Genomic DNA, 18,464 nt, shown 5'->3' with positions numbered 1-18,464 from the left:
TGTTTATTTATTAATTATTTTTAGATATTTTATAGTAAAATTTTATAAAATAATATGCTAATTTAATTATTATATTAATTAATAAAGATTATATGCTGTGAATGCAATTTTATTTGCAATTTAACCTATCATTTATTTCTTTTATAATATTTTGATGATATATTAGTATTATAACAAAATCAAATAAAATTAAATAAATAAATAAAATAAAATAAATTATTTAAATTTATTTATTAATATAACTTATCAAACCTTACACATTATGAATGATCAGAAAAATGAACAATAAAATGAAACGAATGATCAACAAAATGAACAATCAAAAAAAAATGAAATAAACGATCAATAAAATGAACAATCAAAATTAAATGAAATGAACGATCAAAAAAAAAAAAAAACATGAAGAATCAAATGAGACAAATTGATGAATAAAATGAGACAACCACATTGATGAATAGGAAAAATAAAAAATGAAAGTTGATTATAAAAAATGTAGATTTTGAGAAGGTCTTGAAAGTTTAGCGATTAGAGAAGACGAAACGATTATATGCGCCTTAGGAGAAACGGATCTCGGGCGTGGCACTAGCATTGTGGCACCTTAATGAATTGCCACCTAGGGGATCGTTAGGCGTAACTAGACGGATATCCTCTTGCCTCGCCAATCTGATTACACCTCGCCTAATTATAACGCATCGCGACTATAATTAATGATCGACTTAGGGATTCCGCTGACGATGTCTACTATACACTCTTCTTCTCTGATTTTACAACAATACCTATACCTATATCTATTATTACATTTTTTTTCTTTTTATCCTAACATCATTCAATCTATCAGGGGTTTTTTTTTTTACCTATAAACATTTTATGTTTTTTTTTTTTGGTCAATATAAAAATTGTTATGTAATTAATTTTAAATAATTGGAAATTTGGTTCAAATGAATTGGTAAAGATTTTATTTTTATTAATTATTAATTAGATTTGAAATAATATTTAATTGTATTTTAAGGCTATTGTCATTCTATCTGTTTTTTGCATATAAATATTTATTTATATATATATATATATATATATATATATATATATATATATATATATATATATATATTAATTTTATTTTTATTAATAGGATACGAAGACCGCGAATGGAAGGATCGTGTTCAGGGATGGGAACAATGGCGGGATTTGGTAATTGCAGCTATGAACTTTTGAGTTCCTAATGCCAATTAATAATATTAATTTTATTTTTATTATATTCGAGATTTATAATAAAAATAAAAATAAAAAATATATATATATATATATATATATATATATATATATATATATATATATATATATATATATATATATATATATATATATCATTATTATGCATAAAGTAATTTGTAAAAATATTGAAATGTATTATAAAGTGTGAATGTGATTTTTGGTGTTAACAATAAACGAAGAATGGGATAAGATTTACGAGGGGTGATTCCCATTTAAGACGATGATGATTTTGCCCTAAGCCAAATTCTTTCCTATTGTCCATAGCCTTGAGCAAAGTATCTCCTAATGACTGCTTATTAATATTGGACACACCCACCTAACACCTTTGCCGCTAATTTATTTATGGCTCGTCATTTGTTTGCCGAAAGAGTGAAAGAGAAAAATACAAATGAGATTTAAAAAGAAATATATATATATATAAGAGAAGAAAAGAAAAAAAATAAAGGAATCCTTGAGGTGCATTGAAAAGGTTTTTGATACCTAAATAAGGTAGCTTCCAACCAAACTCATTATTTTTAATCCTATCACATAAATATGTTCTTTATTTTTTTTTTTAATTTTTTTTTTCTTTTTCTTTTTCTTTTTTAGAAATATATTTAACACCTGTCGATACGTTTTTGTTACTATTGTTACTAGAATTGTTACTAGACAAATTTAGTGCACGAAAAATTACAAGAATTAAATGTGTGTCTAAAATTTTGGAACAAATTGATACAATTACCACAAATCATTAATATTTTATATATATTTATGTAACACCCTGTATATAATTTAAATTAATTTCATAGTATATTATTTAAATATCATTATTTTACAATAAATTTATTTTTAATATAAAATAACATTTTATCAGATTTATCATTGCAGAAAATTAACAAAGTTGAGAATCGGTGAAGATGAAAAGGTGATAGAGGTGGGGGTGTTAGGGGTTGTCGTGTTAAAGGAACGTTAACAAAAATAAAAAATAAAAATAAAAAATAAAAAAGAAATGGCGGGGAGGTGGGGGGGGGGGGAAGGACGGGGGAGAACACCATAAGAATAAAAACAGTAGCTGTCAGAAGTAACAGCAAAAGCAACGAATCGAACATCTTATTCCCGCGAAGAAAACGTTTTGATGATGTTATTTTGCTTTTGTTATTTTTTATTTTCAAATCAACAAGATCCGACGCGCATCTCTACCCTTTTATTGTACTTTCTTTCGTCATTCTTTAGGAGGATGAGGTAGAAGGGGTTTGAGAAAAATCCAAACTCAAGGCTCGAATCAATTTGCTTCGTGACACGGTATCGAAGAAAAGGTCATTGAACTTTCTTTACTCTCTTAGTAAGGTTGAAACTCATCTTCACGGATTCTCATAAGTATCTTCGATCGAACGAGACTACCATAAAACATCTACAAATTTTCATTTATTTTTTATTTGACTTATCATAAACAATATTTTGTTTTAATATGAAAATGATTAATGATGAATATATTGTTAAAGTATTATAATTGATATTATGTATAAATTATTTAAATTATTATTATTTAAATTATTTATATATTATTTACATTAATAAATTAATTAAATTATTATAATTAATTTAATTATTTAAATATATATATATATATATACATTATATTATTATTTATATTATTAAAATATACAATATTATAATTATAATTATTTAAATACATATATATTAATTATATACAATTATATTGTTAGTTGTATTATTTAAAAAAAATATTAATTAAATTTAAATGACACATTATAATTTATATTATTTAAATTAAAATAAAAATATTTTTATATTTTATATTTATAATTCTATAATATCTTTATTATTCTATAATATAGATATAATAACGAAATTTATTACGAAAGTATTTCCAATTACCATGTTTCATTAAAATAAATATTAATTTGTTAGAGACTCGTTTATCTAAGATTAGATCGTTTTTGTTTTTTATAATAATCATATTAACACCTTATTATACCTACATATATCTATAATACACCTATCGTAATAATTAATATTGCAATGGATATAAATATGTTGATTTTTAATTGTATGCAAAATACACGATGATATAATCAGTAAAATAACTTAGAATATCTATTATCAAAGATTTCATTAATTACATGGATCGTTTAAAACAGGATACTTCATATGCTTCATATATTATTTTTATATATAAATTATTATTTAAATTTTTTCACACACAAACACACACATACACACAACATAAACATATTACCTAGTTACTTAATTTCTTACTAAACTCGTATCAATTATTTGAACGTAATACTACGTTCAAAATGATTTGAATGAACACTAACGTTAAATGTGAGGTTATGTCTCTTATTCTTATATACAAATTATTATTTAAATTAATCACACACATACATCTATATGTACATGAACATGTTACCTAATTATTTAATTTCTTACTAAACTCGTTTCAATTATTTGAACGTAATACTACGTTTGATTTGAATGAACAGTAACGTTAAATGTGAGGTTATGTTTGTATCTGTATGTTAGGTCATCGCCCATCTTTTTTTTTCTATACTTATATTTTCATTTTTTTATTTTTTTTTATTTTTATTTTTAACAAGCTACCGTTTCCGGTGGCAGCACGTCAGCGTGAAAGATTAATTTTGTAAAGGAGTTACTATATATGCTAGCACCTTATACCTAACTAATTATCACTAGATTATTACACGGTTAGATTATTACGCTTCGTTGCTGCAATATCGATCAATTTTCCAGTCCTTAATGATCAACTTACTTTATGTTCCTATCAATGTTCACATCAAGTTTGTTTTTTTGTTTTTTTTTTTCACAAAACTCTATTAATTCAATTGCAATTTCGATACTTCACACACATTGTATTTACTTACATGTTTCTAGTTTTTTTTTTTTTTTTAGCATTTTGTTTTGGTCTCATTTCTGTTTAAATCAGGAAACTGAGGAATTGTTAAGGTTAGAAAAAAAAGAAGAAGAAAATTTAGATACACAGGGTGAGTCATAGAAGAAAAAAGGGATTGAGATAACGGTAAGAAACTAGAAAATATTTTTTTTTTTTTTTATATAACTTTGAAAGACTGGTACATCTTTTTCTCGCGCGCGTGCGCAGAAGAAACAAACAGGGGACTATGGGGGTCGTAGAAAGTGGCATCCCGTGTAAGTTTCCGGTTACTCGCTATCTTTCTCACCCGTAACCTTATCTCCGCGATATTTAATGGTGCTCATTATGGAACGGTTGGTACGAGATAGCAAGTTGAGTTATCGCACCGATAAACGGAACATCGCGTACGTTCGAACGTTTATTCCTTCATGGTCAAAACGTTTCTTAAGATTACACCACTACTACTACTACTACTACTACCAAAACCACCATCACAATCACTACAACAACCATCATCATAATCATCACTATTACAATCACTAGAATCACCATACGATTCTTATATTGCTGAGTGTATCTTCGAAAAAATGTTAAAAAAAAAAAAAAGAAAAACCAAATGTTCATTCTTAAACGATTCGTTTTGTTTAGGTTTTCTGTTTAGTTACAAAAAATGTAGAAATGATAAAATCTTGTATGAGAAAAATTGTTCGTAAGTTCCGTTCCATTCCTGTGAACTTTAAGTCATGCGATTATCGAAATTTGAGTTTGAGGAATAACAGTCATGCGACTATCGAAATTTGAGTTTGAAGAATAACAGTCATGCGACTATCGAAACTTGAGTTTGAGGAATAAAACTCATGCGACTATCGAAATTTGAGTTTGAAGAATAAAAATGATGCGACCATCGAAACTTAAGTTCAGGGAATAAAAGTCATTGCGATTATCGAAATTTGGATTCGTAAAATAAAAGTCATGTGACTATTTAAACTTGGATTCGTGAACTTTAAGTCATGCGACTATCAAAATTTGGGTTTGAGGAATAAAAGTCATGGGACTATCGAAACAAGTTTGAGGAATAAAAATCATGCGACTATCAAAATTTGGGTTTGAGTAATAAAAGTCATGCAACTATCGAAACTTGAGTTTGAGAAATAAATAAAAGTCATGCGACTATTGAAACTTGAATTCGTAAAATAAAAGTCATGTGACTATTTAAACTTGGATTCGTGAACTTTAAGTCACGCGACTATCAAAATTGGGTTTGAGAAATTAAAGTTATACGACTATCGAGACTTCGGTTTGAGAAATAAGTCATGCGACTATCGAAACTTGGATTCATTAAATAAAAGTCATGCAACTATCGAAACTTGAATTTGAGGAATAATTCATGCAACTATTGAAACTTGGATTGTTGAACTTTAAGTCATGCAACTATTGAAACTTGGATTGTTGAACTTTAAGTCATGCAACTATCGAAACTTGAATTTGAGGAATAATTCATGCGACTATCGAAACTTGGATTGTTGAACTTCAAGTCATGCAACTATCGAAACTTCGAAAAGCTAATTGCAGGTAATTTACATTAGTCTCCGTTACTTTCTTCTTTTTTTTTTTTTTTCATTTTCTTCCTCTTCTTATTCTTCCTCGATCATGTGAATGATTTACGTGAGTGTCTAAAGTTACGACGTGTACGTTGGGTGAGAAGAGTACGAGTATACGTTTGAGAATGAAAACTTAGGCCACATGTCTATGATGAAAAATTTTACCACTAGTACTTAACTAACTAAAAGTAAAAAAAAAAAAACTAGAAAAAATACTTGAAAAAAAAAAAAAAATACAGAAATATGAAAGGAAGAGTAAAAGAAAAGAAAAGAAAAGAAAAAAAAAGAAAATATGAAACATACCGTTAGAATGTAACAAACACAACGAAATATAATTCCTTTTTCTCACACAAATCTATACATATGTATTCGTATTATTTATATGTTAAGAAATATATACATACTTATGTGTATGTAGTAATGGTGGTACACATATGTATATAAATGTACATCATATTATATCGGAAACACAACTTCGACTTTAGCATTCGCACAAGCCTGTCATTAAAGATTTAATTTGATCGCGCGTACGTTTTAACGACGTTACTATATTTTACGAGCTATTTACAACCACACTCTGCATGGCGTTAAGACTTTTACCTTCCGCAATAGAGTACCTAAGACTATAATACTAAGAAAAGATTATAATAACATCGTACCTACGTATGTACATATTGTACATATGAATGTATGTAAATATACCTGCTGTATATTAGTGTATTTGCTATTAGTATTTTTCTTATTTCTTATTCATTTACCCGGAAGTTTAATACGACATATTTCATACTTTTACAAATATTTATTATTATTTTATTTTTTTATTACTATTATATTATATTTAAAATTATTCTATATATTGTTAATATAATGTATTTTAAATTAAACATATATTGTTATTTTTTTTTTTTTTAATATTATTTTATATTAATTAAAAATTATAGTATTTTATTTATAATTTAGTGTCGAAAATATATATATATGCTAATATAATTTAGGGTAGTTAAATATGACATATTTCAAACTTAACAAATATTATTATTATTTTTTTAAAATATTTTATATTAATTAACAATTATTTTATATTTTTTTAATATAATGCAGAATAGTATATATATGCTTATATAATTTTTTTTTTCATTAAAAATTTATTTTAATACTTCAAATTAAATTATTAAATAATTATTTGATATAATTCATACAGTTTAATTTCAATATACTTATTTTACAATACTTTATATATATATATATATGATCATTTCTGTGATAGAAATAATTTGTTAATTTATGAAATATATTTTTCCCCATTTATTAGACTGAGGATGTTGGGTAGGGGGGGGCGAGAGGGGGGAGTGATGTTGTAATAAATAACAAAATAATTTCAATACATTCACGAAAGGTAAAACCCTAAAAGCTATATATCGTATTGCTCTAATTTACATTCACGTGATGATGATGATGATTATTATTATTATTATTATTATTATTATTATTATTATTATTATTGTTACAAAGAAGAATAGAATAATAAGTAGACGAGATTAATTACGTTCTATTCCGTTTGATATCTCGCTTTTCGCGGATCAAATATGTGATTTTACATATAACTATTATATTCTATCTACGAATTTTGAAACGAGATTATTCTCTTTGCTAGATAGATTATATCGAAACTCGTGGTTCATTTTATCTCTATCTCTCACTCATAATCTACTAAATGTTCGTATTTCAAACGAAAAATTATATTCGATATCTCTTGAAATATTGTTTTAAGAATTAATACAAAGATTGAGTACTACCACCCCGTGCCCCCACTCCTCCAATTATTGTATAATAATTTATTGTATAAAAAAAGAAAAATAATAATAATAATGGATAATATACTGAATCTAATAATTTCAATAATTTAATAATATAATAAATTATTGTATTATATTATAGAACAGTTAATAATTATTTAAGAAAATAGTTGACATTTTTTAATGAATATTAATTCGTTTGTTTAATGTTTGTAAATATTATTTTATTTGTTTAGATATTATGACGAGATATATATTGAAGGTCTATGATGTAATAGAATTGATTTAAATTTATGAAATAGTAATAGTAATAATATTATTAGTGTAATAGTATTTTTGTGCAAGTAGTATATTGTATTTAAATAATATATCATATTTATTATATATAAGTATTTTATTTAATTTATTATATTAATTATATTATATTTAAGTAATATATATTATATAATATTTAGTACAATATTTAATTTATTATATTAGTATTTTATTTATTTTATTTAATTAATATATATTATATAATAAATATTTAGTATATATAATATATTAGTATTTATAATATTAGTAAATTAGTGTTACTATAATATTAGTAAAATATAGAGTATTATACAGAATATATAAATTATATTATAATTAGTAAATTATAAAATAATACTATTTATAAAATATTATAATAATATTATATATAATTATATTATTTTACAATATCATTTATAAAAAATATATTATAAATATAGTATTATATATTATAAAGTATAAAAAATACAATTTTATAAATTGATAAAATATATATTAGTATATATATTTTTACAAATTAGTATCACCATCAAACAAATCCATTAACCCCCTAACAAACTTAAAATTTCAAATGAATATTAATATTGTAACATATATTTGTTTTAACGTACGTTCTCACGATACTAACATTCTTCAAACATAATCTTCAAAATACCCCTATAACCACGATTGATACTTTTATTATTTGAATTTATACCTATAATAAGAATAGTACTTTACTATGAAATATAGTGTTCGGAATCTTTCAGAAGATTTTGATAGAGAATCACACGTTAAGAATATATATATATATATATATATATATATATATTGGATGAACAGATTATCATGGAATATAAGTGTTATAGAACGTGATGCAAGGAAAACCAATGGATGGTGACCGTCGACCGGTCACCCCCATGGAACCCTCCCTGTCTCATACGAGGACCCTGTCCTGTGGTCACGCAGCTGTCCCGTGTCCAGATGTCCGGTTTTCGTCTACGGGACGTATGCGGACCGAACTGTGAGAAAACCAATCCTGAACTAAGTAAGAAGAAGAAGAAGAAGAAGGAACTTCCCTTACCCTCCCTACTTCACCCTTACCCTCCCTCCTTCTCCCTTCCCCCACTCCTAATTCTATTTTTTTCAACATCTTTCTATCCTCATTATACATTTTTTCTATTTTTAATATATTATTTATTTAATATAATCGTAAAATCATATTATTTATTTTTATCTTGTATTGTATGATCATAAAAAAAATTTTTATTATTTTTAATTAATTTTATTATTAAAAAAAAAAATAATAAAATTAGGAGGGAGGGAGGGGGTTACGTTTAATTTAGAAGGAGGAATGAGATTAATAATAATTTTAAATTAATATACAAATTTAAATTAATAATAATATAATTACAATTGTGTAATGTAAATATAATATAAATATAAATTATATGTTAAATATAAAATATATTATTATTAGTATTATTATTATTATTAATTGGCATTTTTGCATTAGGAACTTAAAAATTCAAAATATAATGTAATAAAATATAAAAAAAATATAAAAAAAATTAAATAATACTATTAAAAATATAAGAACAAATTAATTATTAATTATATAGATATATAATAGATTAATTATTATTAACAGATAATAGATTAATTATTATCTATTATTATACGATTATTATAATTATAATCTTATACTATCATCGAAGAAAATTAATTTTCAAAACAAATGTCAATTTATATAACATAAAACAAAAATAATATTATAAAATAATAAACATTGTTAATGACAAAAATAATCAAAAATCATGTAATAATTAATAATCGAAAAGTATCGAAAAACAGGTAGCCTATAAAAATGCACCTTATGACTGTCATATGTGTCACGTGGGTGGGACGAACGACACAAGTGTCATCCCTGTGTCATAGTGGGAAATGAACAAACCTGGAAAAAAAAAAAAAGGAATAAAAGGAAAAGGTTGCTTGAAGAATTACGGATGGTCCATGTTCGTCTAGTTTTCGTCGATGGATAAATGGATCGGGGCAGGGGCAGGGGCAGGGGCAGGAGGGGGGAGGGTTACGTCAGAGTTGGTGGTTGGGGGTGGGTTGTTCTCTATGGAAAATGGCTTTCCTTAAAATTCTACCGGAACGATCTCACGCCAAGTGCCACTTTAACCAAGGACCACGTGTGTGTCTCATATTTCCAACTATCCCTTATACTCCTCTCCCTTTCCCTTTCCCTTTCTTTCTTCCTTTCGAATTTAGTGGAAGTATTCCCTTAGAAAAGTCCCTTGGAAATGTTTCATTTTTTCTTTTTTTTTTTTCTTCTTTTTTTCATCTTTGATATTAGATCTACCAAAGTTTTGATTTTAATGAAGTTTATGTGTTTTTATTTTAATAATATTTATATATAACTAATATATAATGTAATAAATATAAATAATTATATGTATGTGTATGTATATATGTATATAAGTATGTATTTATATACGAAAGAAAGAATTATTTATATATTAATTATAATATGTAAAGTTTCTAACTTTACAAGTAATAAATAAAAATTCGTTTTATTTTTATTAAAAAAAAAAAAAAATTATTAAATTTTTTAATATTTAATAATTTATATATATATTTAAAAATAATCTATTTATCATGTTAAAATATCGCCAATATTAAACTCTAATTAAAGCTATTTAAATAAATAATTAATAATAACATTATAATATTATATTAATTTATATTATTAATAAATTAAATAAATAATAATAACATTATAATATTATATTAATTTAATTATTATTAATTTAATAATTATTATTATAATATTAAATATATATTAAACTATAACTATATAACTATAATATTTAATATATATTAAATATTAAAAATAAATTTAAATAATAATAAATAAAATATATATATTTTTTCCCTTTTTTTAATTCGCCAATAATAAACTTGCATTATTTTTAAAAATAAACTTCACATATTATACATTTAAACTATATCCTTATTTTATTACATACAATAATTAATAAAAATTATGAAATACAATATATCTATATATATATATATATATACATGTACATAATTAAGATCATTTCTCAAATACTATTTTTAATAAATAATATTTTCATATTATATTATAAATCAAATTTATATATTATAAATTATTATTAAAAAAAACAAAACAAAATATAACTATAAACCTTCTTCAAATATAATTCAATGAAATTCAACTGTAAGCAACGTTTTATAATTCAAAGTTGTCTTCTATGAGAAAGATTGAACAAAATAAAAAATAATAATAATAACAAGAACAAGAAGAAGAAGGAAGTGAAAAATCAGTAGTTTGAGGGTTGGAGAGAAATTTTGTTCAAGTAGTCGGACCGGACTGGTCATCTTGTCCCGTAACGGTCTAGTACGATGGATATAAGGTCTAACAACCTTTTGATGATACCGGTCAGTGAGTCAAATAAATCAGTGTGCATGTGTATGTGTGTAAGTGTTGTCCAGTTTGCTAGGACGAGGGAAACTTCCAATATGTATATATATGTATATAAGTGTAATAAATAAAAGTAGTCCTTAATCTACGAGTTTTACAAAATGACCAGAACAAGTTCTCGTATGGGACAAACCCCCATGAACGGATACAACATGATCCGATCATACCACTACTCTTCTTATGGTTAGTGAGTGGCGCTAGGGATTAAAAAAAAAAAAAAAAAGAAAAGAAAAACTTGATTTCGTATTTCGGTCATTGGGACAAATAAAAACTTGTGTGGATACTGGTTTCGGTAGGTCCAGGTTTTCTATCTTACATTCGTTGGGACTCTTCATTGTTTCTTTTTTTTTGATAATAGTGGACGGGCGGATTCCCCATGGAGAGAAATAATGGAAGGTAGGAAGAGGAAGAAGAGAAGAAGAAGAAGAAGAAGAAGAAGAAGGTGCGTAACGTGTTTCGCGTTATGGGTCATTCGTGAAAACCCAGAAGCAAACCCTGAACCAACGGCCCGTTTAAAAGGCCAACCTTTGAGGTCACGAACGGTCCACCTTTTTTCTATTTCTATTTATTACCAATATTATTATTATTATTATTATTATTATTATTATTATTATTATTATTATTATTATTATTATTTTTTTTCATTTATTTTATGTATTTTTATCTTGGGCAATATAATTTTGCATTTAAAAATTTTATTTAATAAATAATAATATTTAAATGTAAATTATATTCTATTTTTGTTTATTAATATCTACAGAGAGTATTTTAATATATATATATTATTTATAATTAATATAAATTATAATATTTAATTAAATAATAATTTTATTTAAATATTAATGTATAGTATTAATACAATAATATATTAAATATAAATATTTTAATGTAAAATATTAAATATATATATATAAAAATATATTTAAAATATCTACATAAATGTGTAACAATAATTTTAAATAATATATAATTAATTTAATTATTATATAATATAATAATTATTTTAACTCGTATTGTATTACATAAAAAGATAATATCTTATACTTTTATCATCTACATTTTATTTAATAAAAAAAAAAAAAAACAAATTCCCCTATACCTCTTAATCCCTTTTCCATCACATATTTTGTATTACTATTAACAAATTAAATTATCCAACCATTCCAAAACGATTCCAAAGTTTTATTCCAATGAAATCATCGATCATAATTCTTCTCATCTAACCACACACACACACACAAAAAAGCAAAAATCAAATTTAAAAAAAAAACACACACACACACAAAAATATATTTCGATTACGAAAGTGTTCGTTTGATAGAATGACGTGTGATCGAAAAAAGAAATAAAAAAAGAAAAAGAAAAGAGACAACGTTTGAGAAAAAAAGAGAGTAAGAAAATGAGAAACACAGTGTGTTGTGTGTGTGTGTACTTTGTGTATGTGTTTGTTTCTGTATGTGTTTTTAAACGAATAAAAACAAGCAGTACGATGAGAATAATAATAAAAAAAAAAAAAAAATAAGACGAATGTATTCGTCAACATGAAGCAACGAGTAATGTCATATGACGATAGGCGTTATAATTAAAGCGATAAATTGTTCATACGAGCCGTTTCTTCTTCGCACTCACTTAACTCGATACAGAATTTATATACAAACACATACATACATACATACATACATACACAAAAAGACAGAAAAAAAAAAAAACCAAACAAACATACGTACTTGTCTTCTTATGCAATCGTTCGTTTCATTAAAATATTTCCATTCGATTATCAACATTTAAGAACATACAATATTGAATAATAAATATTTATACTATATTGAATAATAAATATTTATACAATATAGAAAATATAAATATTTATACAATATTCAAAAATAAATATTTATACAATATTAAAAGATTAATATTTATACAATATTGAAAGATTAATATTTATACAATATTTTAAAATAAATATTTATACAATATTAAATGATTAATATTTATACAATATTGAAAGATTAATATTTATACAATATTTTAAAATAAATATTTATACAATATTTAAAAATAAATATTTATACACAATACTATTTCACCCTACGAACTTTTCGGAAATACCCTAAGGAAATTTTCGGAAATAAAAATAATATTGTATGAATATTATTTCTAAATATTGTATAAATATTTATTTCTAAATATTATATACATATTATTTTTAAATACCGTATAAATATTTATTTCTAAATATTGTATAAATATTTATTTTATTATTTGTAATATATTGTATTATTGTATATTTTTATTATATATATATATATATATTTATTATCGTATAAATATTATTTTTGAATATTGTACGAATATTACTTTTAAATATTGTGTGAATATTATTTTTAAATATTATATAAATATTATTTTTAAATATTATAGAAATATTATTTTTGAATATTTGAATATTATTTTTATATTTTTCTTAATATTCTATTTATATTTTTTTTTTATATTTGTATTTTTTTCTAATATTAATAATTTATTACCATACTATGTATTTACCCATTTTAGTTTTTAATATTATTACATTTAATATTTTTTTTAAATTTACGTGATTAAATTGCAATTATTTATGTTAGAAAATAAATTTTCAAAAATTGTTCAATATAATAGAACAAAAAAAAGTACAATGTATAAACAATCTACAAATATTCTTAGTCATGTTCCTATAAACAATCATTCCCTATAATCATATTGAATTAAATTCAAAAATGATAGACACAACAAATTTGTTAACTTTTTATTGAAAAAAAAAAGTTGAATGATTTTTTTCCTTATGGTTTTTCTTCGTACTCTCTTTTGTCCAGTAAAAAGGAATCATCTGTTAAAATTAATGTCGTGGAAGGGAAGCTAAGGGAAACGTGGCAATGGTTATGGGGTGGTGATGTTGAAGAAACCAGAATAAAGAAAAAAAAAAGAAAAACACATATATATATCGAGAGTCCATCATGGGACCGTATAGTTTTCTATTTAATGTCGTCCTCGAATTTCACTTGAGGGTGGTGGTTACTACTACTACCCCCTACTCCCCTATCCCCCTTCTCCCCTTCCCCATTGTCGTACGAATCTATGTAAGGGAATGAAAGAAAGAAATAAAGAAAGAGTGTTTGTTAAAAGGGCATAGAATATCTCAGTCGTGGTCATAGTACCTTTATTGGTTGGTTCTTCATGGGTTCACGTAAAATGGACACGGTGTTTATTTGTTCCGGTTTCGATGTCACAACACACCCACTACAGACCACAGCAGGGTGCTAACTAGTATCCTATATAGTTATTTACCGACCCCTGACCGATATAACTAAGTGCCGATACTATTAGAACTTTCATACACTTGACACACAACCACATACACACACATATACACAATTTCACATACTTCAAATAAAATATAACAACTTGTGATATTTCATTTGTTAACTTTTGTCTCATTTTATTATTCATTATTTTAAGATTAATTATTTTTACTATTTTTTTTTTTTTTTTTTATATTAATATGATTAGACGATTATTTGTTTGATTTTATATTATTTTATTTTATTTTTTTTTTATATTTTGTAAATATGAACAATTAATGTTAATTAATTAAACACGTTGTAGAATTTTAGTATAATACTAAAGAATAATTTTATAATTATTGAAATAAATTGATTTCTTTTGATTTAATTTTTAATTATTATTATATTATACTATACAAGAACACTGGCCCAATTAATAATAATAATAATAATAATAATAATAATTAAAATAAAATAAATTATATTGAATATTAAATAATTTTTATATAATTTAATTTTAAATGCTAAATAATTAAAATAATAAAATAAATTACATTAAATAATTAAATAATTTTAATTTAATAAATATAAAATTTCATATTTAATAATATGAAAAATTATTATTAATATAAATTACCATATAAATATATAATTATTTTAATATTATTAAATTAATCTGTTCTATTATTAAAAAAAAAAAAATACTTAATTCCAAAAAAATGAACGATTAAACAAAGATAACATGGAAAAAAATCAAATATTCCTTTCTTTTTTGAAAAAAAAAAAAATTAAAAAAAAAAACCCTTACTAACCACAATTGGTAACATCTGTCAGACCCGAAAAATTCGTACAACAGTAAACGGATTTCTTCTTCTAACAGGAACGACAACTTTTCCCACATGTGCAAATGCAACCACCACCATCGTCACCATAATAATGCACAAACGAATGAATCCTATAAAGTAACTTGACCACATGTGGTGGGTAAGACGTTGACCAAAAGAAAATCAAAATCCTAATCCTTAAAAGAACAGACTCAAAGTATAAGAATGAAAAAGATATAATAAATAAAAATACACACAAACACACACACACACATAAACATACATACATACATACAGATACACATATACACTGACAAATATCCGATTCGTCGTTTATTATACGAAACCCCATATAATCCCCCCCACCCTTCCTTCCTTCCTTCCTTTCCTTTCCTTTTTTTCATTCCCTTCCTACTCCTTTCCAAGTATCCACCAACCACCAATCATCAACCACCGAACCCGATTGAACCTTTCTTCCTTCCTTCCCTCCTTCCTTCCTTCCGTCCTTCCGTTTTTCTCTCACGGCCCTTATGAAGAAAAATTCAGATTTTTCACGAAAAATTTTGTTTAAAACGTTTATGAACCGTATCCGAGGGTCCAAGAAGTTCTCCTGCTAGAATAAAACAGAAAGTGTAAGAGGGAGATAAAGGGGCCGGGGGAAGGGGAAGGGGGAAGGGCGAGGAGAGGAGGGGAGGGGGGAAGTCGATCATTTCGACCCTGACACAAGGTTTACGCAGCCGGACATTGAGATTCAAGATGAGGATGAAAGAAAATAAAATGAAAAAAAAAAAGAAAGAGAGAGGAAGAGAGAGTAAGAGAGAGAGAGAGAGAGAGTGAGATGTAGTATTATAAGTTTTCCCATATAACCATGGGATATAACGTAATAAATCTTATATATGATGTAACAATAAAATTCTTATGTTACTTTATAGATTGTTTATGTGAAATTATTGTACCTTGTTTTTATCGTACATTTATTCAATTATTTTTTTAATTATAATAAAATATATCTATATATATTATTATTATTATTATTATTATTATTATTATTATTATTATTATTATTATTAAATAAAAGAAAAATTAAACCTTGTTTTTATTGGACACTTATTGCATTTTTTTCTTTAATCAAAAGGGTCTATTATAATAAAATATATATTTTAATTAATAAAAAAAATTAAATCAAAATCAGATTTATGGTGAAATAAATAAAATTTTCCTTATTTTATTAATTATTATTATTATTATTATTATTATTATTATTATTATTATTGTTGTATAGTACGAAAGAAAAATTAAACCTTGTTTTAATCGTACACTTATTCTAATGTTTTCTCTTTTAATCGTAAAAATATATAATAAAACTTATACCGCCATTCTGTTAGAATTTTATCGAACTAACAACAGAGATAATCATGACTCTTTTTTAATAAACAAATAATTGGCAATAAAATAATATGGCGATTATAAATTGAGATTTAAACTATCCTATCTTTCAAGTTGGATGAAACTGCACACTGTGTGCAAAATTTGATTAAAATCCGTTCAGTAGTTTAGGAGTCCATTGCGAACAAACAAAGTGACAAAATTTGATTAAAATCGGTTCAGTAGTTTAGGAGTCCATTGCGGACAAATTTATATATAAAAATATTATATATTAATATTTTTTTTTGATTCATTCTCATAATCTCATCCACACTTGTCGTTTTTACTATCTGACGTTTATTTAGTTTTTGTTTTTGATTTTTTTGGGGGTTTTTTTTTTTTTTTTTGGTTGATTTACATAAAGAATAATTTGATGATAATAAAGTTTGACGATAGAATTCGTGATAACAAATGAACTTACTTGCTTTCTTTTTTATGGGATTATAACCGAAATGTGTATTGGTCGAACATTTGTTGTTTTTTTTTTCTATGGTTTTTTTTACCATTCCTCATTCTTTCTTTCTTCCTTTTTCTTTTTCTTTTTCTTTTTTTTTCACCCTAACTTTAAAGATAACATTAAATCATTCTAATCGAGCGGAAAAACTTTGAGTGTACGTTTTTCTTTTTTTTATAAACGTTACTCGAGTAACTCTAAATGATTATGTTTTCAACTCGAGATAATATAAAAATCGAAACATTTTAAAAGAGAAAGAGAGAGAGAGAGAGAGATAGAGAGAGAGAGAATTATGAGAGTAGATGAATTATAGTGATCTATGAAAGACAAAAAGATTACGACGAATGAAAGCAAACAAGTATCTCTCGAACTATAATAATTCTGTCGAGTTTATCTTTTTATCATTTTTCCTCTGTTTTTTTTTTATTTATTTTTTTTTTTTCTAATGTAAGTCATTTTTTTCTCCCCCAACGGCTAACATAATTTCTCTTACGTTGGTATTTCGTTATTTCGAAAATGTCGAGTTCCCCTAATCTTCTAATATTTTTCTTCTTTTTCTTTTTTCTTTTTTCTTTTATCTTATTCTTTTCTTTAAATATTTTCAAAATTATTTTGTATAATTCAATTCCAAATATTCAATGACGAATAACAAAAATCATATACACGAGTTTTACATCATGTTTTAAATTATTATTTAATAAAAATAACAACAACAACAAAATAAAATAAAATAAAAACATTTCTAATACGATCAAAAATTTCTACTAATTATTATGTTAAAATAAAAAAAAAATAAAAAAAAAAAAACAAGAGTTTGAAGAAAATACAAAATTAAAGAAGAACATTTATTTGATTATTATTTTACAAAATAATTTTTCTACCAAGTTTTATTTTTCAATGTATTAAAATATCATTTAATTAGAACATTCAAATTACGATAGCATTTTTGATCATGCATGTTTGACATAATTGTTTAAAAAAAAAAAAAAAAAGAAAAAAGAAAAAAATGTTTAAAATATAATCAAAAATTTAAGGTTAATTAATTTGTTTTTTCTTCTTGATACACAAATAATCAAAAATCGTTTTTCGTCTTTATTT

The sequence above is a fragment of the Polistes dominula genome, unplaced genomic scaffold, assembly GCF_049000335.1.
Source record: "Polistes dominula isolate Pdom_NZ unplaced genomic scaffold, Pdom_raw_medaka contig_21, whole genome shotgun sequence".
NCBI lineage: Eukaryota > Metazoa > Arthropoda > Insecta > Hymenoptera > Vespidae > Polistes > Polistes dominula.
This window is presented reverse-complemented; position numbering follows the sequence as displayed.